Below are 27,365 nucleotides of genomic sequence, written 5' to 3'. Positions count from 1 at the left end.
AAAACTAACACTTTGGTTCTTTGAGGAGAACAATAAAAGGACCTACAACAAATACATCCTAATGTGTTAGATTGAGAAGTATACATGGGAACACATAATCTATGATCTTTGTATGAACAGTTTTGAGTGCAAGAATGTGTGCTACCATTGCTATCAATAACCGAACCATAGTTCTCCACCTGTACTTATAATACAATAAACACTGTTAACGGCAAGCGTTATTGATTTATAAACGTAAATGTTCAAAATAGTTAGAGTGAACATGCAAATGGTAAATAATAATAAAAAAATTATGTTGTCAATAATTATGCAAATTATGTAATCAAACTGGTATTTTATGTTATTAACTTAACATAAATCATCATTTTGGTCAAATGACTTACTTACAAAATACATGATACATTGACTGCTTTCTTGTATAAAGAAACACCGTGTTTTAATTATACTAATATTTTTACGCATCTTTGTTTCGTAACATTATTATTTTACATGAGTGAATATTTCTTTTACATTTTTTTCTTATGCAAGGTACGGTCAGAAATGCACTAAAACACAGGTTGTGAGTGCTAGTGAGTTCTGAAGACCAATCTTCAATTGAAAGACAGCAAAAAAATGCCATTGTTTCTCACCCAGCTAACAAAAAATCATTTTTGTGATGTTTTCAAAACGTTACACTTTAGTACTGGTAAAGTTTGGTTAAAACGTTTCATTACTATAAACATTGAAAGTTTTCTGCAATGTTTCACCATAACATTTTGGGGCAACCTTATAATTATCATTCGTTGTGTGCACCATCCATGGAAGAGCTAGCTTCGAGAGAACTTCGTTGTTTGTTATTTCAACTGGATATGCGTGTAAAAGGTTATGCGAGTGATCCCTAGGCCTATATAAGCTACACACGTTAACAGTATTAAGCATTAAAATTTAATATTATGCATAATTATACTGCAAGTCCACCTTCAAGATACAATGCAGTAATTAGTCTTCAAATAGATAAAATAATTTTGTCATTACCTAACACAAAATTATGATTTAATTCCATCTTTGATTATTTCAGTAATGATTTAAATTATATCATGATTACTGTTGTCATATGAATTTATTTTTGTGAATTTATTGTCCTTTTCACTCCAGCATTAGAGATTTAAATACCATGAAGTGACTTATTGTACTTGTTCAAAGTAAAGGAAACTGTTAACGAAAAACACTTAGATAATATTATATACAACTGATAATGTCATTTATCCATCCATCCTTAGAAAGTCAGAAGTGCCATAAACACAAACCCTTTTTGTTAATGTCGATGAATGAATTTCATTCGAAACCTTCAAATGTCTGTGAAAATGCAATGAAAAACATGCAAAGCAGATGAGCTGCTGGGAATTTCTCAGACATTAATGTGAGTTTCTTGCAGTGTGTTCTCTAAGAACAATGGTGCGAGATACGATCCCGATTTTTTAAAAATAGAAATAGGATTTTTTATCATAACTATGTCTTTGCCCCCTGCTGGTACAGCGGTATGTCTACGCATTTACAATGCTAAAATCAGGAGTTCGATTCCCCTCGGTGGGCTCAGCAGATAGCCCGATGTGGCTTTGCTATAAGAAAACACACACACACACACATAAACGTTTATAACACGCTTTATCCACAACGTTGTCCATAACCTAACCAAAATATAAAGGTAACGTTTCTTAACGTTAAACTGAAATATTTTTTTTAAACAAAAATGTTCCTTAAAATTGGCTATAATGTATTTTTTACACAATCATAATACCACCTTTCAGCAATGTTTTGAAGGCAGTTTCTGTTTGACAGGCAGTATTCTAGCTGATCCCAGCCTCTAAGCAGCTCAGCTTCGTGTTGCTACTTCACACGTGATACCAGCACAGGTAAAAGATGAGACGGCTGAGCCATAAAAAAAAAATTCAGTTCCAATTGGAAATATTATGACTACCAAATGTTACGTGTGTCAAATGTGCACTCAACTCTGGTGTGACCACTGTATTCCAAAATTAAAGAAGACCTTCCCAAGACTTGATTGAGCACTTGCTTTGTTTTCCCAATCCGGGGCCAAGTGCTCAGTGTCTACTGACCACAAAAACACACAGCAGTGCTCTTTCCAATGACTGTAGGTGCCTTGACATCTATGGCATTAAAAACACCATCATCAATGCAGCCCCATGGTTTGCTTTAGGTGCAGCTGATGTCAGAATTACCTTACACTCGACCTATGACCATCACAAATAAATGGATGGTAGAACAGATATTAATGTTCAAAAGGCATTGCTAGAAAGAAGCCACTGAATGAGTCGAGATATGAGCATTTTATATACATGTATAAGTTATAGTTCTCAACAATGGTCATTATTGTGCTTTTAACTTAATCATTATCTTTTGTAAATGACACTTTCATAATGTAGACTTTAAACGGTATCGTTGATGAAGTTTTTAATTATGCATTGATTTACTTTGTTGGAAGTTCTTTTTTTGCATTGTACCATTGTTAAAGGTTTATTCTTCTATTCTGATTAAAATGAATTGTGTTACTAGATCGTATTCTAGTCAAAGGTTTATTTATGTTGAGCTGCTACATTATCTTTGTTGAAGGTGTTATTGAATAGAAGTAATTAATGAAATGAAATAATTTAAAGTTAAGATAAATGTTGACTTGAGAAGAAACCTCAAGCACAGGGGATGGGAGAAGTATAATATACACAAGCATATCATGTTTTTTCTACCTCCTTGTATTAATATAAAAAAATCCATAATTTATTATTTGTATATATATATGTGTAATTTTTACAAAACGCGTTTGTTAAGAATGTTATTAAGTTCCTCTTTCTCTATCTGTATTTTGTTTTCTGCCATTCAAACCAATGGGAATTATTAGTCACCTATAATATGTGAAGTTAGACTGCTGTCTTTTCAACTATCGGTCAGGTGATTTCTTGCTGTAATGCTCTCTTCAATGTTTAATTGAGAATAACCATGTTCCGTTAGAACTAGTCACTTTGGAGTAGTGTGAAGTTAATGTGTTTAGTACGTGACATGATATTTATTCAGTCTAGAACATAATCGCAGTCAATTCAGTCTGGAAGACGAACTCAGTATATTTAGTCTTACTTACAATCTTTTTTAAATAAGTTAGGAATAACTTAAAACTCACTAGTAAAAGCAACTGTCCGTTGTGGCAAATAAAGTACATATTTCACTGTGTTTGTTTAAATGATGTTTATTTATTGTGATTGTACTTTTCTGTTCATTGTCTCTTTATTTATTGTAAACTCAATTAGTTACAGAATAGGTAATTATTTCACAGTTGGTATCTTGACAAATCGTCTATTATACATTGAATCTACCTTCTCACTCTTAAGGGAAATCAGTGATATCTGACAATGCCATAGACACACTCAATACAAGAATCAATAAATCACCTGAACGGTCAAAATTCGGTATTACAATTTACAATAAAAGCAGGGTATAACAAAGTTGGATAACTTGAAGCCGTGGCCGCCAAAAACACAACTCATGTACCAAAGGCATTTTACAGGAACTCCATAATTGTGGATAATTTCGTCGACCAAAAATCAAACCATAACAATAATGCAAAGATGGGTGACAAAGATTGCTTAACTCTGAAGAATGAATAGTGCTTTGTAGCAAGAAAAAGGCCAAGAAGAAGGAATAAAATGATATTTTACAACCCTCATTGAGCCCCCCGCTAGAACAGCGGTATGTTTCCGAATTACAACGCTAAAATCAGGGGTTCGATTTCTCCCGGTGGGCTGAGCAGATAGCCCGATGTGGCTTTGCTGTAAGAAAAACACACACAATCCTCATTGAACAACGGTTGTAGCAAACATTTGAAAAACATTAAGACTGAGCAAGAACTAAATTAAAGATGTGCACATACTTCCTTATGTCAAAGGCCTTTGGAAACATGCAGAAGATATGTAAAAAACAAAAAGTGAGAAAAGTTTTCAGAAGTCACAACATATGATTACATTTAGTTACTTAGTTATTTTTCTTGCTGTTCAATTTTACATATAATCTCATGAAGGCTATTTGCACTGTTCATACATAATTTATATGTGATAAAGGGATGACAACTAGTTGACACCAACAATTCTTGGGCTACTCTTCTCACAGTAAATAGTGGTGTCTGATCATTATTCGTATAATGCAGCCACACCCCCAGAGCGAAGAATATAATATATTTGGAGACAATGAAGTACGAGCCACAGAAACTTGGCTTTACAGTTTTGAATGATAACCATTGAGTCAGACTTAGCCTGCAGTTAATATAAACCAAATGAATCAAAGATCTTATGAAGAACAAAAACGCCATTTTATAACATGTGAATATGAATTTTGTTGACATAATAAGTTTTCGTGCCCTTTTTATTTATCAATGAGAACATTTAGAAATGTTTTGTGCCTTCTTGTTTATATATATTTTAAAGTAGAACATTGTCAAGAATTATGGCTAACTATCTTTCATTCTAATTACCTTTTGTTCTGGGCTATTCCGAGGAAATATTACTTCAAAGTGAAACACACTACATGAAGTGATTTTTTCCAGATGGCAGATCAGGCAATACCTTGAAGAAATATCACTCCTTTTTTTCATGAAATGACCAGCAGTGATGTAGGTAGTGCAAGTGTCCTGAAATGGATAACATTATGAAATATTGTACACAATAGTATGCTTTCTCAGTCTTAGCTCTCTTTTCCTAAATTTAATAAGTAAGGTATAAGTTATTAAACTAGCGAAATTCTTTCCTAACATTAGAAACTAAAGTTAGGTTTTTCATCAGAAGTCCCTCAATAACGTAATTCTCTCATCCAGTTCGTTTTTTTAAATATCACTTCAAAATGATAAAAATTAGTTTATTTTTTCTTTAACGTTTCTACAAGGTTGACATTGTTGTTACTTGTACTTATGAAGTTTTACAGATGTAATTCACTAATGGTACAACGACTAACCTAGAAACAAGCTTACTTGTGCATCTTCATGGCTAGATCAATGCAGTAAACGAAAAACAAACAACGACTACGTATATATATACATAATTTACCTCTACCTGAAAAACAAAACAACACACTTTCTGATTGATTTATTGTCCTGACTACAAACAACTCTATTCTTTTCTTTGCTTCACTGAGTCTCGTGTTTATAATATATTCCTCAAATTTACGACAAAATTTGATGCTAATTTTTTAGAATTTTCTAGTCCCATGTTATGACTTTTTTATTTTAACGTCATGCGTAAAGTATCTAAATCAAAATTAAGAGTATAAAAATACAGCTTATACCAATACGTTTGTGAGCATAAACTTTTGAGATAGTTAACGATATAGTAACGGTGCTGTCTTTAGTCTTGAGCACTTGATACTTTGATAGTGTTCTGTATCTTGAATAAAGGTCGCTTTCATTGTGTTTTGCATTGTACCCTTCCCCGTCAAATATGCTCGCCATTTCAGCCGTAGGGACGTTATAATGTGACGGTCAATCCCACTATTTGTTGGTAAAAGAGTAGCCCAAGAGTTGGCGGTGGGTGGTGATGACTAGCTGCTTTCCCTCTAGTCTTACACTGCTAATTTAGGGACAGCTAGCGCAGATAGCCTTCGTGTAGGTTTGCGCGAAATTCAAAACAAACCAAACATTGTACCCACTCTCTTTCCTTCGCACAAATAAATCAAAAGCAAGAAAACTCAGTTTAATTCTGTGATACATTTTCTGTCCCCCGCTGGTACAGCGTTAAGTCTACGGATTTACAACGCTAAAATTAGAAGTTCGATTTCCCTCGGTGGATTCAGCAGATAGCTCGATGTGGCTTTGCTATCAGAAAACACATACACACACAATACGTTTTCTGCTCGAACCTTTCATTATTTGCAGGTTTTAGTGAATCCTTTGAAGTACACGGATTGTCTGCAAGTACTTCTACCCTAGTACAATGCAGAAACAAAAAGACCAAAAAGGTTAAAATTCAGGAGCGTAATGTGTACACAAGACTGTAATACAGATATATCTACAATAGTCTATCATACCAGACAAGACCATACAGTACATTGGAATAATTGTATATGAACCACACACGAAAAAAATAAAAATAAAAGAAAACTTCATCACATATATGATATAAAAAAACAACAACCTTAACGTAGCACAGAAGTCAGTAAACCTAAATACTCATTTCGGAACATTCAAATAAATTAACTTGCACTTACCCCCAGCTCTGGTTTTATTTAGTAGTTTAATCTAACAAATATGTTTAGTTTTTAATATTACTAACTAAAACTTGCGAATTCAGTCAGTCTTACTCCATATATAGTAATGCTTATTCTCGACTAAAGGATAAGTACCCCAATCCCCTGTTGAGACAGCGGTAAGTCTTCGGATTTAACAACGCCAAAATCAGGGTTTTCGAATCACCTTGGTGGACACGGTAGATAACCCAGTGGTTTTGCTGTAAGAAAACACATTCATATACCATCCCCATGATTTACCTTAATCTTTCATACTTACGCTACTGCATAATGTTTATTAATATAGTATAACAGTTTGTAAAATTAATGTTTGAGAAATATCATTTATCGCTTTTAAAAGATACAGCTCTTTATTTAAGTTATTTTTGTTTATTCCCGATGAATTTTAAAAATAACATAAGAAAGAACTACGTGCAGTGGGATAAGTAATAAATCACTTCGACCAGTCTCCAGGACAATCATAAGTATCGGCGGTTAGAGAGTATTTGAAACAAGGTTGTTTAAATCAATGGCGGTAGGGAAGAAAGGAGGTAGGAATAAATATTTATTGACAATTTTTATATCAGTTTTATCGTAGGTGATTTTGGATATACGGTTGCTTCGTTCTTTCTTCATATTTTGATTATATAGTGTTTTATAGAACAGATTATATTAAGTAACAAAGTAAAAACCGGTATTCCATTATTTTCTACTGTGTAGCTCGATGCAAGGCAATGATTGGCACTCGGTTTAGTTAGAAGGTGAACAGACGAGACTCGCATTTCTGTTGACCGTTTGTCATGCTGCATGATTTAGACTAACTAGGCTGTATTAACTCCAACATAGGTATATCTCATTTCTTTACTTAGAGGTTTCACATGTATTATAGGTATTTTGGGAGTACGGTCAAGAACATTTATGCTTTTACCGTTATAGTTGCGAAATCAAGAGTAAAAAGAATTAAATCTGAATAGATGGAGCCTTAGGCCAGTTGACTTTGTTGTAGACAAAAAGAATGTTGACTTGCATAGTTCTAACTAAAATGGAGTGACGTTAAACTTGGAACCTAAAGTGGAGATTTCTTCATATGATTTATTGTATTAATTAAAGAATATTAGCTGCAAGTCTAGAATGTTTTTAGAGTTTATAATAATGAATAGTTGCACGTAACCTTAAAATGGTAATGAAATATGTGTTTAATCTTATTAATACGGTAATAATTGTAATAAATAGGCCCCTCTACTACTACTAGGCTCTAGTATATCATTAAGGCTGTTTTTATTTTGTAATGTTAAGCTATGTTAAAATACTGCAGTATGAGCTTAGATACATTAGTTGTTGCAAACATTTTGGGTTATGAATTATTTTATCTGTGCATACCATAATGTGATTAAGGTACTCTGCTGTCACTTCCTTTCTGTAACTGTGCAACTTTTCCTCAGACCACAGATTGACAACTGTTGGCCTAGATTATTCTGCTTCAGCTAATCTTACTTTGAATTTAGACTAATACTTTCTTTTTACATGCAATAAATGTATTTCAGCTGATGATATTACATGGCATGATGTTGCATGACAATGTCCCCAATTTTAATTTTTTTAGCATATTTTAATAACTTGTGAATGAAAGAAAAAAAAAAGTTACAATATGTCAACCACACTACATCTATCCTATCCAGTTCTAATGAGGTCTTTCATCTAACACCAGGGCTTACCAAAATGATTGGGATGTGAAGGACGTAGTAGAGATCTATTTTTCTTACAGAAGGTTTGTACATAAGGTAATGTGAGGAATTGTTAGACTAATTGTAATATTGAAAGGATAAAAACTAGCTTGCTATTAGTAGAAGTAATAATAAAAGATGATTTCTGTAGAATACCCAAATATTTTGCAGATCACCTTCATGCTTTTAGTTGGCAAAAATTAATTTTTTGAGTGCTTGTTAGTACTTAGTGAAATTGTAATCTTAGAGCAAAGTAGAGTAAGCAAGTATAATTTGAGACAGCAAGGTACATGTTGATCTGTCTGTGTTATCCTATCCACTAAACTTTAAAACTGTTAAAGCCAACTATTATGCAAAATGTTATTAAGCCTTTCCTTAAAGTTACTGCATCCTCCATGTCTGAAAACAATCTGTTTCAAAGGGCTACTGCCTTGTCAAAGAAAGAAAACTGTTCAAGCTGAAGGTGACTCCAACTGTGCTAAAAATTATACTTATGTTCCCTGTTCTTACCATTCCCACCATTAAATATGAAAAAGATAATGTGTAAACACTGTTAATTCTTTTAACAGTCAGATCTTAACATTTCAGTCAGATTTTGATGTTTAAAAATATTTTTAAGAAAAGAAAATTTCAGAGATCTTGACTTTGTATGACAACTTTTTCATCTCAATTATCATCCTAGTTATCCCTCTTTTTAACCATTTCCAATAATCCAATGCTTTGTGAAAAATTAGAATTCAATAATGTATCTTCTCATAATTATGATGTATGAGCCTTTCTCATATCCTTCAAAGACTTTGATCTCATCCTAATATTTTGTTTATCCTTAATGTATTTGAAGATATTTTTTATATTCATTTTTACATTCAGACAACCTTTCTCATATACTCTTTTCCCTGTTTGGCCAACTCTCATTATCTTCTGGTTAAGAAGATAGCACACATGATCATCTACAAAATCTGTGATGTTTTCAAATGACATCCACAACTTGAGCACTTTTGAATAGTTAATGATTCTTTAGGAGAATAAAGGGTGGTTGATATCATTGGAAGTGTCCTTGGATTTGGGTCAGTCAGATGCAGAAGTGGAGTCAGAAGTAGAATGTATTTTAGGAGAGAGCTCATTGTATGTGTTTGCACTGTTGGTATTATTTACCAGTTGCTCATAGATAGTATTAGTATCTGTTTAAAGTTTGTATTTTTTGTAAACAGACAATATGATTTGGATGGGAGAAACCTTTGTCTTTATATAAAAGATCATGATGTGTTTTTTATTGTTGCTTTTCATGCTGTTTTCAAAAGTTCTTTATTTTCCTGAAGAATAGTCAACTATTTGAAAGCACTCAGTAAGTTTTTGGTCTTGTGTGAAAATATTATCTCCTTATCCTCTTTAATTACTTGCATCTCTCATTTTCCCAGTAAGTTTAAACTTCTTAAATTTATGTATCATGTTTTCCTTCAGTTTTATCCTTGCAGCCTTTTGTAACTTGCAGCCACTTTTGCTTAATTCATCTTTGAGATGTATATTTTGTGTGTGTAAAATTATGACATTTAATCAGTACTTGAGATTTACTTAGTTATCCAGTTTGTAGCAGATAATTCTGGTTGCATTCCTTAAAAAATTACTTTCTTGAAATAAATTTGTAACTAAAATCTCATTATTCCTCACCTTCACATAAATAATTGTACTTGTTTATATTATGATGCATTATCTAACAATTGTTATAATCAAAATCTATGTAATGTTTATTTGTCAAACTCATCAAATCTAAATCCTTTGGTAAAGTAGCACTGTCCTCACCCCAGCAGGCATTGCCAAAGATCTTAATACCATATGTAATAAAAAACATTAGTTTTATTTTTACTCTTTCATGTATTCTTAAGGTTACTCATAAAAGTGTAGATAAACGTGATCTATTGAAAATGCCAAATATCAGCTCTCAGTTCTTTCCTAAGATTGCAGTTTATTTTTGACAGGAAAATATCTTCATTTATTAATATAATCATTGTACAAAACAACTTAGATCTTAACAAGCAAGTTTTAAAATATGAGGAAAGAAGATGCAAGTGTATTATTGTAAGAATAACATTCAAATCTTACACTATTTAATAACTGTAGCCCACAAGTCAGTAGTAGTGTTACCTTCTCTCAAGTAAACCATTTCAAATTTAGATGGTTAATGTAGATAGCCTGAGTAGTTTTGCATGAAATTCTCTAAACAACAAAAACATCATCCTTTCAAGTTTCATCTCAATATTTTTAACTAATCTATTCATCTGCCCCTCAAAATCTGTAATACAATCCTTCTTTTAAGGAATTTTTACCACTATTATTGATACTATTTATGTTTATTCTACAGTCCATAATAACCTAATATAAAGTTTAAGGGCAGCAAGGGACCTGTTAGATTCTATACATTATACATTTTTTTCTACAGTATCCATATTTGTACATTTTTGACATCCACACCACTTGATCATCTCATATGAATTCTTTCATTTTGAACCTTGTTTAAATGCATGCAATTTTTTTTTTGCTACAAATATTTTGACCCAATGATAACCAATAATAATTTCTAATGTATCTATATGGTTCATATTCAGTAGCATTTATCAAAGAACTGAAAGTTAATCCTTTGAACTAACTAAATACATATCTCAGTCAACTACAAATTAGAATAGAAGGGGGTTGTGTAACTGAGTGTTGGAATGTAGAGGGCAGTGTTCAACCCCTTTCAAACATGTGGTCAGCTTCCGGTCAGTTACCTCTTTCTTTCTTTGTGAACCTGACGATGACCGAAGAAGGTTGAAATGTTGTTCGCTCTTCTACGTAAAATATTTTTTCAACCCAAACGAGCCGTTTTTGCATATATATTTCTCTACAAGTGGGTTTTCTCGACATCACTGAAAGAATTAATGTAGCCACATCTTTAAAATTACTGAACCAATTATCAAAACAATTCAGTAGTTTCACATTTGGCATTTATTTATTATATTTATGAAAATTATAATTCATTCTCATCTTAATCAACCTTACCATTAAACTATTTTTGACAACTTCTGAAGGCAATGCAGAGAAAGATTAATGACCCTGTTACTACAATGAAATTATCTTAGTTGAATGGGACTCTTGACCTTCCAAACTTCATGTTCCATAGTTTCTCCATTGTCACTGTTAAGTATGAAAAAGATGGTGCATTGACATTATCAAATTTTTTAACAATCTAAACACTTGTGAGATACCATCATTCAATACTTATGTAGGTATAACTTAAAGTGCTATTTGGCCTTCCACTAGCAACAGCAAATATTGGAACTGGCTGTCAAAAAATAAGTGATTAATATAATGCAATATCTAATGTAGTCATACTCAATGAAGAATTTAAAATACTAAAATGTAATGGTGTTGAAAAACTGTGTGAATTTTACATAATTCTATTTTCTAAGCTATTGAAATATGAATTTTCCCAAACCATTTGAATGTTGTGGTGAATGTAATTAAAGTCTTCAATTAAACTTACTTTTCATTCCTGCTTGTCACAATTTCTTCATCTGTACTAAAACTGGCTACTTGGACATAGTTATGATGTATAAAGTAACATGATATTAGAAATTAGGTGATTGGGTACTTGCTTTCACAAAAGTACATCAGAAAATTAATTCCAGTGACCACTTTGGGACATGAAAACAATTTTCAGAGCTGAAATATACAAAACAACATAATGTTTAATTGCAAGCTGTTTCATATTGTGATTTTTTTTCTATCAGTAGTGTAGTAGAGTTACTTCAAACTGTCAGAGATATGTGGGGTTTGAGTGTTAGCTATACTGAAAACAAACTTTTAACAAGATACAGATTCTTGCTGAGAATAACATGTCTGTCAGTGAAGACATCTTTACTAATGATAATGATTGGAACTAGTAAGTGTTTTTACATTTGAGTAGTATGTTAAGGGATTATGCAAGTTAAAACTAAGGTTAATATGTGATAAAATTAGTAATGTACCATATGAAAATGTTTTCAACATATTAATTGTATCTAGGTAATTCATTGTTGAGTCTCAAAACTAGTAGTTTACATTGAAGGTTTGCTAATAAAATGCAGAAGACACCACAAAAAAATTTAACATTTTTCTTAAGGAGAAATCTGAATCTTTGAGTATCAGTACACCCATGGTATATGCATTTCAGTCATTTATGTTATAAACTTCTGATTACAATAGAACAATAAAGCTGGTGCCATGTTGGCACAGTTTTGCAGTCTTCATTTAAGCTGCATATATACTTAGACTAAATATCAGGAAGTGAAGATGGTGAGACTGTAGCTTCAACTCATTTCATTGGCCAAGGCAATTAGCATATGAGCCAGCTGACTAGCCTCACACCATCTAACAGCTGCATTGCAGTTTTGTTGGCAGTATGGTCAGAAATACTGTGTTCAAGTGGTTGCTTGTTGTAGTTTATAACAAGAGATAGATTGCATCAGCTGCAGGTGTTTTTTTCACAATTCTCCAAATCTGTTCATTTTGTACAACAGTTGTTGTCTATTGGTTCCTAAAGTTTGACTTGCTTTTGGTGTTTAAGTTGCAAATTAATAATAACAATAAATACAGGGTGATTATCAGCAGTCTATTAGTGTGAACTTTGATGATCCAAGTGTTCATGGCTTAGATACATCAGTTTCTACCAAAATCAAGCATCTTTCTTATTTTTGTGAAAGAGTTAAAATGAAAATACTGTTACATGTAATTAAGATAAGTTTGATATTTAAAAATGCCTCATGATAAAACATGAGTTGGTAGTGGGTGATGATGACTAGCTGGCTTCCTTCGAGTTTTACACTGCTAAATTAGGGATAGCTAGCACAGACAGCCCTTGAGTAGCTTTGCACGAAATTCAAAATAAACAAACAAACTTCTTTGATTGCTATTAGTTCTACTCGTTTATTTTAAAAATATTTGTTTCTGAATTGTATGGTGCTCGTGAATTCAAAATGTATTATGGCAGATGATGAAAATTCCATCATAAGTAGAATACTAGTCCCCAGGTCTCATGGTCGACAGTGTCCGCTGGGGAAGCACAGGTGTATTTTGTATTCAGCCTTTGATTTTTATCCTTTAACAGTATATTTTTATGAAAAGTGATACAACTACTTTGTGAAAATTGTCTTTCTACAGCACTTTCTACCTTTTATTATTTCTCCATGTGGTCTGCTTCATTAAGCATTGTTCTTTTTCCCATGGAATCTGTGGTAAGTTTTTCATTGTTTTTTCATTCCTTGTATGTATACCCATGTTCAAAGATCCTATGTGAGCTTATGTGGATGGACCTAGTTTCCACAGTTGACAATTTTATGTCATTCATGTTTTCTTTGCTCAGTGTTGGGTATGTTAGATTTTTATATTTCTTTCACCATCTGGGTTAATTTAGGTTGAACTTGCATTGGGATTTTGATGATTCATTTATTTTTGGTTGCATTTTCACTTCTTTTCACTATTATTTTATTTGTAAGTTCCTTTTTCTTTATTACTAGTCACATATAATTGGGAATTGGATTTGAGTTAAACTTTATTAATATTGATAACTTGGTACCTTTTTATTTTCATGTTTTTCTTTGGATAGGTTTTATTTTCATTTCCTTTGTCTTACAGACTATTTAGATGGATTCTTATGTTTAGTGTTTAAAGGTTGTTTATTTTCTATGTTCCTTTAACAGATTTGTACTTTAAGTGTTACTTATTGTTTTATGTTTTAGGTGGAATTTCATAGTTTTGTAGGTTTATTCATTTTATGTATTTTATATACTTTACACATTTATGTGTTTTGTTGACTCGTTAGTAATAAATACTTTCTCTCTCTGGGTTTATGTATCATTTCACTACAGTTCTGTGAGCTTCTGCCTTCCACTTTCCAGATTTCCTTCCCTCCTCAGGATTGCACCTCATCTAGTTATCTTTCTGTGTTTGTTCGAGGTTTACAACACAAAGGAACTATCGAATGGGTGTACCCACCCAGCTGGGAGAGTACTCCCATCTCTTTATTGTCTTAAAAAAAAAAGGAATTGGAGTCCTTTCATAATTCTTTCCTGGGTGTATTCTTATTTGGAGACTTATATACAAGAATTAATTGAGGATATCCCACGAGGCCTAGAACTATTTTCCACTATTAAGTAGTTGAATGTTTAGCATTTTAAGGATATAAAGTACTACTGAATGTAGTTTTATATTTTAAAAAAACTTAAATTTTTTATTTTTTTTAATGTAATTAATTGTTTCCAAAAATATTGGCAACTAATGGCTGGGTCTTACATTTGGAAAAATAGCTTTAGATTTAGTTTCAGTAAATCATCAGTGTCAGTATTTTAAATAGTTTACTTTTATAAAAAAAACTTGCTGAATCAGTGATTTCTAAGAATTTAAAACTTTTGCAGTGTATTTTATAATATTCTCCAAAATTAACTTCTTAATTTCACATTACTAATTGTTGGGACAAACCATGTGAGTAAAGTTTGCTTCACTCATAAAAATCTGTGTATTTTATCATAAATATGTTTTAGTTTTCAGATGAGCAGCTTATTATGATAGTTGTAACATATTGTATTTTTTATATCATGTTTATACTGTTTTATATTCTAGCTGGGCATTTAGTGGATTTTACTAGTGAATTAACTGTTGAGCTCATTATTCTATTACCCTCAACTGATCAGTTATATAAAATAATAATAATTGGAAACACTAATTTTTATCAGTTAATTATTTTCTTAATTTGCAACATGGAGCTTGAACAGCCTTGAATTAATTCAAATATTAATTATAAATTATAATGGCAGTATTTGGTTACTTTGATAATTTTAATCATTAAAAACAGTAATAATCAGGAATGTTAATTTTGTTACAATTGGTTTCACTGCACAACAGTTTTTGCTTCTTGAACACTGTTGGGTGTTCCTTATAGATTTTTGGCTGCTGATCATTTTTGCCCATCACATACAGTTTCATCGAAATCTTCAGTTTTGTCATATTTTTTCTTATATATGTGTCCAAAAAATTTCGTTTCTGTAAGAGACCTATGAACAATGTTTTGTGCAGTCTAGGCATATCCAGCCATGAAATCAGGCCACGTTGGAAGCTGTTCTGTGGAAGTATGCAGCCTGGGCAGGCTGGAGCCAGCTTGACACTGTCTCAGCAGGCTATAAAAGTGGCTTACATACACAGGTGCTGCTCATTGAATTAATATCGATCTTATAGTGTGTACATATTGTTTCAGAATATAGCATTGCCTCAGTAGCACTGTAACAAGTAAGTTAAATGTTATAGACATTTCACAGGACAATTGGTATCGGCCAGTATGTCTCATCAATATCGTAACAGCCGTTATACATTCTGCTATATTTGTGGCGAGTATACGCTTGTTCATCAGAGATGCCCAGTGACTGCTCTTGTGAAGAAAGCATATCATCTGTACTTTGGCTATAAAATTGGTGATCAAGTCTAGGAATGGGTGCCTCACATTTGTTGTGCATTATGTACTGTCTGTCTGAGAGCTTGGCTCAGAGGCACTTGAAAGACAATGCCGTTTGCTGTCCTGATGATATGGCGAGAACAGAAAAACTCTGACGGACTGTAACTTCTGTTTGACTAACGTGTCTGGTTTTTCTGCCAAAAACAAGAAGTCAGTTAAATACCTTAATCTGTCTTCAGCAATGAGACCCATGCCATCTGACGACAGTCTTCCAATTCCGAAACCACCAGAGGAAAGGACCTTAGATAAATCAGGTAAAGAAACTGCAATGCAGGAACTGGCAGTGACATAGATCCGGGTTTTAAACCATGCTCCTCAGGTGATCCATATCTCATAACACAGTCGGAATTAAACGATCTGGTCGGAGATATTGGTCTGTCAAAAGCAAAAGCTGAATTGCTGAGTTCGAGACTTTAGGAATGGTATTTGCCATCACCAGCTACAAAAATTTCTGTTTGTCGAAGCCACCAAGTTGATGTAACCAAATTCTTTGCACAAGTTGACAGTCTCTGTTTCTGTGTTGACATCGAAAGAATTGTTCTCTGCTTTGCGTTGTGACCATGACCCCTAAGAGTGGCGTCTCTTTGTTGATTCATCAGTGTTATGCTTCAAAGCTGTTCTGTTACACAATGACAACATTCACTTTTCAATACCTGTTGGCTATGCAGCACACATGACAGAAACCTACGAGAACATGGAAATGTTGCTGAAGCACATCCAGTACAGCAAGTACAACTGGGATATCTGTGGAGACCTGAAAGTCGTTGCTCCGTTACTGGGATTGTACCTCGGCTATACAAAGTACTATTGTTTCATCTGCGAATGGGACAGTCGTGCCAAAGAGTCACATTATTCTAGACAGAGCTGGCCACTTCGTAAAAAGTTAGTTCCAGGACAGAAAAATGTGGTGCATGAACCGCTTGTTGAACCGGCAAAGATTTTTTTGCCTCCTCTTCACATAAAATTGGGACTTATGAAGAATTTCATAAAAGCAATGAACAAAGAAGGCAAAGGTTTTTGTTATTTAAGACAGATGTTCCCAAGAATAACTGAGGCCAAGATCAATGAGGTCATTTTTGTTAGTACTCAGATCAGACATGTTATGAGTGACAAGCGGTTCGAATATCTGTTAGTTGGGCTGGAAAAGATTGCCTGGAAAGCCTTCAAAGACTTTGTTGACAATTTTCTTGGCAATTACAGAGACCCACATTACATTCAGCTGGTAGACAAACTTCTCAAAGCATACAAAACAATGAAGTGCAATATGTTACTCAAGATTCAGTGACAAACATGGTGAAAGGTTTCACCAGGACATTGCTACAATGGTAAAATGGTATCAGGGCAACTGGAATCTGTCAATGCTTGCTGACTACTGTTGGACACTGCAATGTGATTCACCAGACATTGAATACAAACGAAAATCAGAAGCAAAACACTTTTAATTATGTTGAACCTAATAGCATTTTAGAAACATAAACGTAATTAAATAAGTTATTGCTGGTAAACAGTTTCTCTATTTCTCAGAGTTTTTGCATGATGAAGCAAAACCAAAACTATATTTGTGCATACCCATCAGGTACCTGTCACAATCAGCAAAAACTTTTCAGGAAGTAAAACTTTTCAAAAAAATTGTGCAGTGTTTTTAAGCCTACAATTTTGCAGATAGTTGATATCATTTTAGGTTTTATATATGAATAACTGAACATTGTAAATAACTATACTGATACCATAGAATTCCACTATAGTTTATTATGCTTAGTAACTGAAATGTATTTAGATTTTCAAAAAAATATATTTCGAATAGACTAAAGATAGAACCTACCTTCCTGAAATATTAGTTTGGAAGAAAGTGGTAGCATTTATACAGATTAAAATGACTGAGAAAATTACTAAGAAGGCATTCTTATCTGTTGATTGGTTACTCACATGTCATATATTGTAGTAAGATTATTTAAGAGACTGTTTCAAAAAATGGAAAGAGTTGAACATGACCACCATGTATGATTCAGTATATAAATAAAAAGATGTGAGGTTCTCATTTTATATTCTAGTTTGTCAGCGTTAGTAATTTTAGCTCCTGATTTGTACACAACTACAGGCTTAGTATTTTTACATCACAAACATCTAAATATTAAAGTGTTGCATTCAGTATACCACATGGCATACTAAAATATATATTCAGGTGTGTTCTTTCAGTATTTACTTGTAAGTTAAGAAATTAATTCATTTATAGCATTATATTTTGAATCATAATCTACAATTTGATTTCTAACTTATTGATATAAATTCATAAAATAGTAGTTCAATAAAATTTTGAATGCAAGTCAACAAATGAGATGACACGGCACTTGACCCATGACCTGTCACAAAAGGGTTAATAATTTGAGACATACTTATTATATAAGTTTATAGTTACCAAACAAACTTCCAAATATACAGTGAATTTGTAGTTTATTTACCAATTCATTTAAAGAAGTGGCCTTTATCAGCAATTTATAATTTTTAAAACTATGAAAAACAACCCTTTTCAAATTAACAAATAAGTGCTATTGTTTATAAAGTTCTACCCCATTATAATACTTTTAGTATGTGTTTAATTTGTATAGCCCCTCAGTGTGGATTACTGTACTTGGTGAAGGGACCTCCCAGAGAAAGTTCTGCTCTTTTATTTTACCTCCTCTGGGATCTAAACATCCACCTATGTGTTTGCCATGCATGGCAACCTGTGAAGTGTTGGAGAGGATCCTGGTGGTTGAAGAGTCCAATCCTAACACATCACCTTGGCCTTGAATTCCTGTAGATGGGCAACCATGGGGTGTCCTCACTGAGGGTCAATCGGCTGGTTCACTTGGGCTAGGGTCAACTAAGTACCAGTGTTGAATGTTCTCAGCAGGTGTTGTGGACATTGTATCTGATGCTGGTATTTGGGTGTAGTGCTCATGAAACCCTAGCATTGCTGCAGTGTCTTTGTTTGGCACTGTAGTGCATCCCCTCGTAGGGATCTATGGTGGATGGGATCAGTGGGCACTGAAATGTAGCTTTTTTATTATGGATACCTCTATTTCTGACAAAATAAACAAAAATGAAAAAGTGAAAAAACATCATTGGAAAACAACCATGCATGGATAACTCTGCACCTCGATTGATGATCGTTTGTTCCTTATCTGAGAAATCCTTGGGGGAGATTTCTCCCTTTTTTATTTAAAAGGGATTAGAGGGACTTGCTGGCTTCTGAAAGTCAGTAAAGAAGTTGTGATCTGGAGACATTTTGGTGGAAACATCTTCACCACAACATACCATTCTCCTCTTGAAATCAAAGGCCATTGAGAATATACCTGTTAAGGTTACTCCCCTTGCAACTTTGAATTCTTCCAGAGGAGTTATAGTTGACAGGGATTTAAAGAACATTTCTTAGTCAGAGATTCTTGCTAGTTTCTCCAGCCAAGGCATTACTGCTGTGTGCCAAATCTTTACTCATAAAGATAGAATTATGGACCCTACTAATGTTTTGATATTAACGTTTACATCACCATGTTTTCCTGCCACAGTCAAAGTAGGTTATCTGAACTGCAAGGTACAGCCTTAAATTTCTAAACCTTTCAGATGTTTTCAGTGTGTGAAATTAGGTCACTGAAAAACATTGTCATGTTTCTTTGATATGTGCTTGTGGTGGTGGTAAGGACCATGACACAAGTGCAACCTGGAACCACACTGTTTTAACTGTATTGGCCCATACCCCTCTTACTCTGTTTCTTGCCCTTAATGGGTAGAAGAGAAAGAAGTGCAATGCTTGAAGACTGTTAATAATATCACCTACCCAGAGGCTCAGAAATTATTGTCTCCAACTCCATCTCAAACATATGCTACTGCACTCAATTCCACTGCTACAGTGGGAGTGCAGACAGATCTCTCCATACCTCTAACAGAGTAATTTGCAAAACATCTTAAGAATCTTGTGCTCTCCATAATTTAAAAAGTTGAAGCATCTTTGTCTACTTCCATCTCTGTCCCTACCACTCCTTCCAGTAACTGCACAGTTCCACTTTCTTTGGATTCAAGCGTTTCCTCAGGTCCGTCCTCTTTTGCAGTCCCAAAAAGTAAATAAACCACTCATTCATGCCCTCAGTCAATGGAATCTTTGTCCACAGGCAGAGATCTGCCTACTCGATCCAGAGCAGGATCCATGGAGGTTGATAGATCTCTGTCCAATAAAGAAAAAAAATGTGATTGCAAACAGAAGGTCTCCCCACCACATTCTCCTCCACAAATAAAAATAGCCACTAAGATCCAGTGAAACTGTCGAGGTTTTCAATCAAATATAGATGACATTAAGAAATTGATCGATTCTTTCCATTTCTTGCAGGAAATATTTCTGAAACCTGCTGACATAGCCACCCTTCAGCAATTTTCCTTGTACAGAAATGACAGGTCATGTGATGGGTGAGTGCATGGTGGGGTGGCAATGCTGGTTGATGAGCATGTTTCCACCCTGTCTTTGTCACTTGGTACACCCTTGGAAGTTGTAGCCATCCATGTTTCCTTGGGTCGTATCATCACTATTTATTCTTTTTTCCTGACTTCCAAAGAGATCTACAGTCAGTCAGACCTTGATGCCCTCATTGAGCAGTTACTATCCCTATTTTTACTATTGGGGATTTTAATGGACATAATCCCCTTTGGGGTGGTGCTAGAATTGATGGGAAGGGTTGTGCTATAGAGCATATGCTTTAGGACCACAACCTATCTCTCTTTAGTACTGGTTCTTATACTTATTTTCATGCACCTAGTCAGTTGCTTACTGCTATAGTTCTTTCCATCTGCTCCCCTTCACGTTTCAGTTACATTTCTTGGAGAGTCAACAGTAATCCACAGGGCAGTGATCATTTTGAGAGAGACTGGCTGTGGTCAGTGCCATCTGACCTGCATGCCTTGATGGAAGTTGGACCAGGCTAACTGGCCTTCATTCACTGCTCTCTCAGAACTTGAACTTGCCATCATGTGTAAACCATCAATAGATGATTGTGTAGCAGCAGTAACTGACTGTATTGTCCAGGCATCAGCTCAGTATATTCCTAAAACCTTGACACATTTCCCACAGTATCCTCGTCCTTGGTGGAATTCTGCCTGCCACGTGACAAGAAAAGTACAAAAACGGGCTTGGAATACCATTCATAGGTATCCCACATTTTTAAACCATATTGCATTTCAGTTGGCCCGTGCACATGATTAGTAGGTCAGACGTCAAAACAAGTAGGAATCTTAGATTAAATATGCCTCTTGCATCTCTTCTACCACCAGTTCCAAAGTTATATGGGTTAAAGGTTAGTGGCCAGTATACTTCTGCCCCCCCCAGTACTCTCGGCAAAAGGTTTTCTCATGCATCTAGCACTTCTGTTTCATCCCCCATCTTCTTATCCATTAAAACACAGGCAGAATGATTGCCTCTTTCCTTTTGGGCTGATCTTCTCTGACTATAATTGTTCCCCTACACTGGTGGAACTTAAACTTGCTCTTCATTGTTCCTTTTAGCCTTTGTATCCCTGTGCAGTTGGATGAACTGGGTCTATCTTTGGATGACATAGCACTATCCACAGGTCAGCCCATCTCACCATCGCTAGTTAGTATTCCCAGATGTGACCTTTCTTTAAATCATCTGAAGAAGATAGATCTCCTGATTTGAAGTATTGCCTTCTATTTGCTGAACGTCTTTTGAACCATCCTTCCTTTCCCATTTATATAGATGGTTCAAAATCAGGTGACTCTATGGGCTCTGCCATGGTTTGCTGTGATACAGTTGTTGCACACAGAATCCCCTCCAGAGTTTCACTTTTCACTGCCAAACTATACACCATTTCTCTTGCCCTGGATCACATGGAAGCTATGCAGTACATGAACTGTACTATTTATACTGATTCATGTAGCTGCTTGTTAGCCCTGGAATTACTTCACGTCAGTTCGCATTCTATTCTTACCAATATTCAAAACATCTACTTTTATCCAGTTTTTCCAGATATCAGACCATGTTAGTATTTGCAGGAACAAGCTCGCCTTCACAGAAGCTAAGTGTTTTCTTTGACACTATCACTCCTGTGCCTGTTCCATACATGGACTATGGTCCTGTATTAAAGGTTTGGTTCCGTGCCAGTTGGCAGTCAACTTGGAGTGAGCAATGTGAAAACAAGCTTTTCCACATAAAACTATCTATTGAACTTTGGCTATCTTGTTTCCATAAGGATTGGAAAGGGGAAGTTGTTGTAACTAGACTATGCATTGGTCACAGATTTTAACTCTTTTTATCTGTGACTGATGCACCAATGTGTTGTCTGTGTAACACTCAGGTCACAATAAGCCACATTTTACTGTCTTGCCATTGTTACGACTTTCGATGATGGCATCATTTTAGATCTGTTTGTCCCAAGGTTTATCTGTACTTTCTCTCTTACTGCTGTAAACTAGATATAAACATTGGATTTAATGCTATTTAAGTTTTTAATTCAAAGATTAAACTTTTTGTTTTACCTTGATTCCTTTTTACAAATTTTAATAATTTTACTTCACTTTTAATCAGATGTTTGGCATAGATAACCTTTGTTGCTTTGTGCCATAAAATGCCAAACTAAACAATTCATATAGATCAGATATTTTGTTTATTATAAGTATGGTTTTGTAGGTAAAGAAGAAACCATGGTCAGAGTAAATGAAATATTTGTGAAATATACTATTAGCTTTGTCTTTCTCAATTCTTTATTTATGGAGTTCCATTAAGTACCAACACTTTTATATTACTAATACTTCAAAGTGTTTACAAATTTGAACATGATGATAAAAACACACAACTTGGATTAAGGGTCTACCAAATGTAATACAGAAGATATTCACTTGAAGTATTATGTGTAGCATGTTGCTGGTAGAGTTGGGTAATTAACTAGAATAATTAACTATGTTGATTAGTGTCTTGTAAAGTAATCAGTTAGTGTTAGCAGTCATTACCATCTTCAGTTGTTTCAATATCAGTTTATCAAAATGCTACTACTTTGTTGGTAAACAAATCTACACTATGTGGTGTTTGTGCTCTGGACACAATGGGTATAAAAACCTGGTTTTTAAAATAAGTTTCTTTTCTAATTTTTTAACTATTTAATGAGAACATATACATTTTTTGTTTTCAACTGTTTCATGAAAATAAATTATTTGACTAATTGATTAGCAAATATCATTAAATGGCCAGCCATAATTGCCATTATTGTAATATTTTAGAAGTGCACATGGAATGCTCTCACTTCATAGCCCATTTACCCTGGTGGAACTAAAAATGGCCCTTCATCGATCTGCCAGTACGTCTGTTGGACCTGATGATATTCATTATGACATGCTGCACCATCTATCTCCTGCTTCTCTTGATGTCCTTCTGATTCTTTTCAACCGGATCTAGCAGAAGAATGTTTTTCCTGATGCCTGGTGCCAGGATATTATTTTACCTTTCTCTAAGCCAGGGAAAGATCCCAAGATTCCTTCAAACTACCGTCCAATTGCTTTGACGAGCTGTCTCTGTAAGACATTAGAAAGGATGGTTAATGCTCGTCTTGTTTGGTTCCTTGAATCAAACAACCTCCTCTCGCCCACCCAGTGTGGGTTCCGTCGACAGCACTCCACCACAGACCACCTAATTTGTCTTGAAACATCTATCAGAGAAGCCTTTCTCAACCGCCAACATCTTGTATCAATATTCTTTGACATAGAGAAGGCTTACGACACAACATGGAGGTATGGCATTTTGCGAGACCTCCATATATATATACATGGGTTACGTGGCCATTTACCCATGTTTATTAAAAAATTTTAATGGACAGGAGATTCCAAGTCCATGTAGGTTCGACACTTTCCCGTTCTTTTGTACAGGAACTTGGAGTCCTCAAGGCTGTGTATTGAGTGTTACACTCTTCAGTATAAAGATAAATGCCATCAATGAACAACTCCCTCTCACTGTTGCAAATGGGCTGTATGTCGATGACTTTCACATCTCATGTCAGTCGTCAAACATGAGATATATAGAGTGGCAACTACAAACCGCCCTCAATTGTGTACAGAAGTGGACTTTGGCTGTGTATTGAGTGTTACACTCTTTAGTATAAAGATAAATGCCATCACTGAACAACTACCTCTCACTCTTGCGAATGGGCTGTATGTCGACGACTTTCACATCTCATGTCAGTCGTCAAACATGAGATATATTGAGCGGCAACTACAAACCGCCATCAATTGTGTACGGAAGTGGACTCTGGCTGTGTATTGAGTGTTACACTCTTTAGTATAAAGATAAATGCCATCACTGAACAACTACCTCTCACTGTTGCGAATGGGCTGTATGTCGACGACTTTCACATCTCATGTCAGTCGTCAAACATGAGATATATTGAGCGGCAACTACAAACCGCCATCAATTGTGTAATGGAAGTGGACTCTGGCTGTGTATTGAGTGTTACACTCTTTAGTATAAAGATAAATGCCATCACTGAACAACTACCTCTCACTGTTGCGAATGGGCTGTATGTCGACGACTTTCACATCTCATGTCAGTCGTCAAACATGAGATATATTGAGCGGCAACTACAAACCGCCATCAATTGTGTACGGAAGTGGACTCTGGCTGTGTATTGAGTGTTACACTCTTTAGTATAAAGATAAATGCCATCACTGAACAACTACCTCTCACTGTTGCGAATGGGCTGTATGTCGACGACTTTCACATCTCATGTCAGTCGCCAAACATGAGATATATTGAGCGGCAACTACAAACCGCCTCAATTGTGTATGGAAGTGGACTCTGGCTTAACGGCTTTAATTTCTCTCACTCCAAAACTGTATGCATGCACTTTTGCCGTCGACGGGGTATTCACCCTGATCCTGAACTTCATATCAGTGAAGTTTTGCTGCCAGTGGTCCCGGAGACGAAGTTCTTGGGGCTTATCTTTGATCGTAAACTGACCTTTATACCACACTTAAAGCAGCTTTGGGTCAAATGCACAAGAGCACTGAACATCCTCCGTGTTCTCTCTTCTACCAGTTGGGTGGTAGATTGCTGTTCAATGTTAAAGGTATATCGTGCTCTTATTAGATCGAAACTCGATTATGGATCAATGGTCTATGGCTCTGCCAGACCCTTGGCCTTAAAGATGCTGGACCCCATTCATCACCAAGGACTTCGACTCTGCACTGGGGCTTTCCGTACCTCTCCAGCTCAAAGTATATACATTGAATCTCATGAACCTTCTCTACACCTTCGCCGTTTGCAACTATCTTTACAGTATACTTCGAAACTTCATTCCTTACCAAAGCATCCCACCTGGAAATGTGTTTTCCTTCCTCGGTGGGCAGTACTTTTTCAGAACAGACGATCTGTCATTGCTCCGTTTGTCCTTTGCATCCGGCTAATTGGATGAATTGGGTCTGTCCTTGGATAACATTGCAGATTCCACAGGTCGGCCCATCCCACCATGGCTTATTACAGCCCCCAAATGTGACATTTCTTTCAGTCACCTAAAAAAGGCAGCTACTCCAGATTGGAAGTACCGTCTTTTATTTAATGAACATCTTTCAAACAATCATTCAGTTCCCATTTATACAGATGGTTCCAAATCAGGTAATTCAGTGGGCTCTGCTATGGTTTGCCATGGGTCAGTAGTTGCGCGCAGAATTCCTTCTACAGCTTCTGTGTTCACTGCTGAACTGTATCCCATATCTCTTGCCCTGGATCATGTTGCAGCTGAGAAGTACTCCAACTGCACTCTTTATACTGATTCGCTTAGTTCTATACTTGCCTTGGAATCGCTACACGTTAGCTCACATCCTATTCTCGCTGATATTCAAACCGACTGGCCCATTTCTCATTAGCAGCTACTTCAATCCAGTTTTTCTGGATACCAAGCCATGTTGGTATTCGCGGGAACGAGCTTGCAGACATGGCAGCTAAATATGTCTGCTTCAGCACCATCACTCTTATGCCTATTCCGTACATGGACTATGGTGTTGTCTTCAAGGCTCGGCTCCGTGCCAGCTGGCAGTCCACTTGGAGTGAGCAACGTGACAACAAACATTTTCAAATCAAACCCAAAATTGGACTTTGGCCATCTAGCTTCCGTAAAGTTCGGAAGGAGGAAGTTGTTCTCACTAGGCTACGCATTGGTCACAGTCTTTTAACTCATCATTTCCTTTTATCTGGAACTGATTCACCAATGTGTAGTTTGTGTAACACTCAAATCACTGTCAGCCACGTTTTACTTTCTTGCCATCGTTACAATTCTCAACGACGGCAATATTTTAAACATATTTTTTCCCAGGGTTAGTCTGTAACATTGGACAGAGTTATTGGTGATGGTGACTCTGTCCACCTTGATAATGTTTTTAATTTTTTAATGGCCATTAATCTTTTTAATCTCATTTAAGTGTTGCATATTTATTCATTACACCTTCTTAATTGTGGTTCCTTTTTTACAGTTTTAATCTCTCTCCTTCAATTTGACATTGGACAATGGCCAGAACGTTAAATAACTCGACACCAGGACTGGAAAGGCCAACTTCAGGTGACTAACGCTATTGTTTGAACTACTCGTTAGTCGTCCTGGCGAGTTGTTATTATACTTTTGCTGCATATCATTTCACACTTTTACTACTTAACTTTTTAGTACTGGCCATATTGACTCATAACCCAGATCCAGGACTGGAAAGACCAACTTCAGGTGACTGACGGTGGTTTTTATACTTACCTGTTAGTCTTCCTGGCGGGTTATGATCATTACCATTCTTCTACAGGTAGTTCTTTACAACTTTGTTGACTGGATGTCAACATTGGTTTTTACACCATTTTCTGTTTTAATTGCTGTTTTGTTTTTTACCTTCATTTACTTTTACAAATTTTACTCCATTTACTTGACTTTATCTTTTTACTGGACATTTGGCTACTCATTGTTACAATTTTGCTATGTATCTTTTGAAACTTCTATTCTTTTACATTTTGATACTGATTGCTATGACACATAACTCGGAACCAGGACTGGAAAGACCAAATTTAGGTGACTGACGGTGGTTCTTGAACTTATCTGTTAGTCTTCCTGGCAGTTTATGATCATTACATTTTTGCTAGAGTAAATACCTTACAACTTCTTATACTCTGCCTTCTATCTTAACATTGTAGACTGGGTGTCAACATTGGTTTTATACTTTTTTGTTTTACCTTCATTTCCATTTATGTCTATTACTACATTTATTTATTTATTTTTTTATATTTTTACCGAATGTCTGGCGCAGATAGCCTTGCTGCTTTGTGCCATAAAACACTAAATCAATCAATCAATCACTTCACAGCTTATTTTTATTTTGTAAAGTGAAAGAGTTCATTAACATGTCTGGCTTAACTATATTAAAATCCAGTTGTATATTCTTTTATTAATAGTGAATAATGAAACCCAATATTAACAAGAATTGTTACATTCCTCATAATTATTAATTTTTATTTGGAAATGGGCTGTTGTTCCATGAATCCTTAAGATCATTGGGGAAACATCATAAGGTATTCATGTGAAGGTTATTGTGCAAAAGATTTGAGTTTTACTGTTAAAGTATGCAAAAATAGAATTAACATTTTTTGACTATCAGTCAAATCTTGCATGATGCTGTTTGGACTTTAAAAACCAAACACTGGTTGTTCACCAAGTTCTGTGATGTAAACATTCGTTGATTGTAGAAACATCCTGCTGAATGTTTCACGCACACAAAAAAATACCATTCAGGAAAGAATAAGGCAGTATTGTTCTGCTGGTGTAGATAACTTGCTATTCTCTATTTGGCCCAGTATTGCTAGGTGGTTAGGG

At 35.0% G+C, this 27,365-nt stretch overlaps 1 protein-coding gene across 5 annotated transcripts in view; it reads left to right on the top strand.

The window, feature by feature from the left end:
- Nucleotides 1-6,614: 6,614 nt before the first annotated feature.
- LOC143249443 (serine/threonine-protein kinase VRK1-like) overlaps nucleotides 6,615-27,365 on the top strand; it is a 93,815-nt gene continuing 73,064 nt past the window's right edge. The window contains exon 1 of one of the 5 annotated variants that reach the window (XM_076499291.1): nucleotides 6,615-6,806. The gene's annotated coding sequence lies outside the window, so the exon portion shown is untranslated. Of the gene's footprint in view, nucleotides 6,807-6,975; nucleotides 7,102-7,950; nucleotides 8,037-26,054; nucleotides 26,079-27,365 lie in introns of those variants that run through there. The other 4 variants (XM_076499293.1, XM_076499292.1, XM_076499294.1 and 1 more) reach the window with 4 other exon arrangements.

The sequence above is a fragment of the Tachypleus tridentatus genome, chromosome 4, assembly GCF_004210375.1.
Source record: "Tachypleus tridentatus isolate NWPU-2018 chromosome 4, ASM421037v1, whole genome shotgun sequence".
Taxonomy (NCBI): domain Eukaryota; kingdom Metazoa; phylum Arthropoda; class Merostomata; order Xiphosura; family Limulidae; genus Tachypleus; species Tachypleus tridentatus.
The sequence above is the reverse complement of the archived record's forward strand: the minus strand, read 5'-3'. Positions and strand labels throughout refer to the sequence as shown.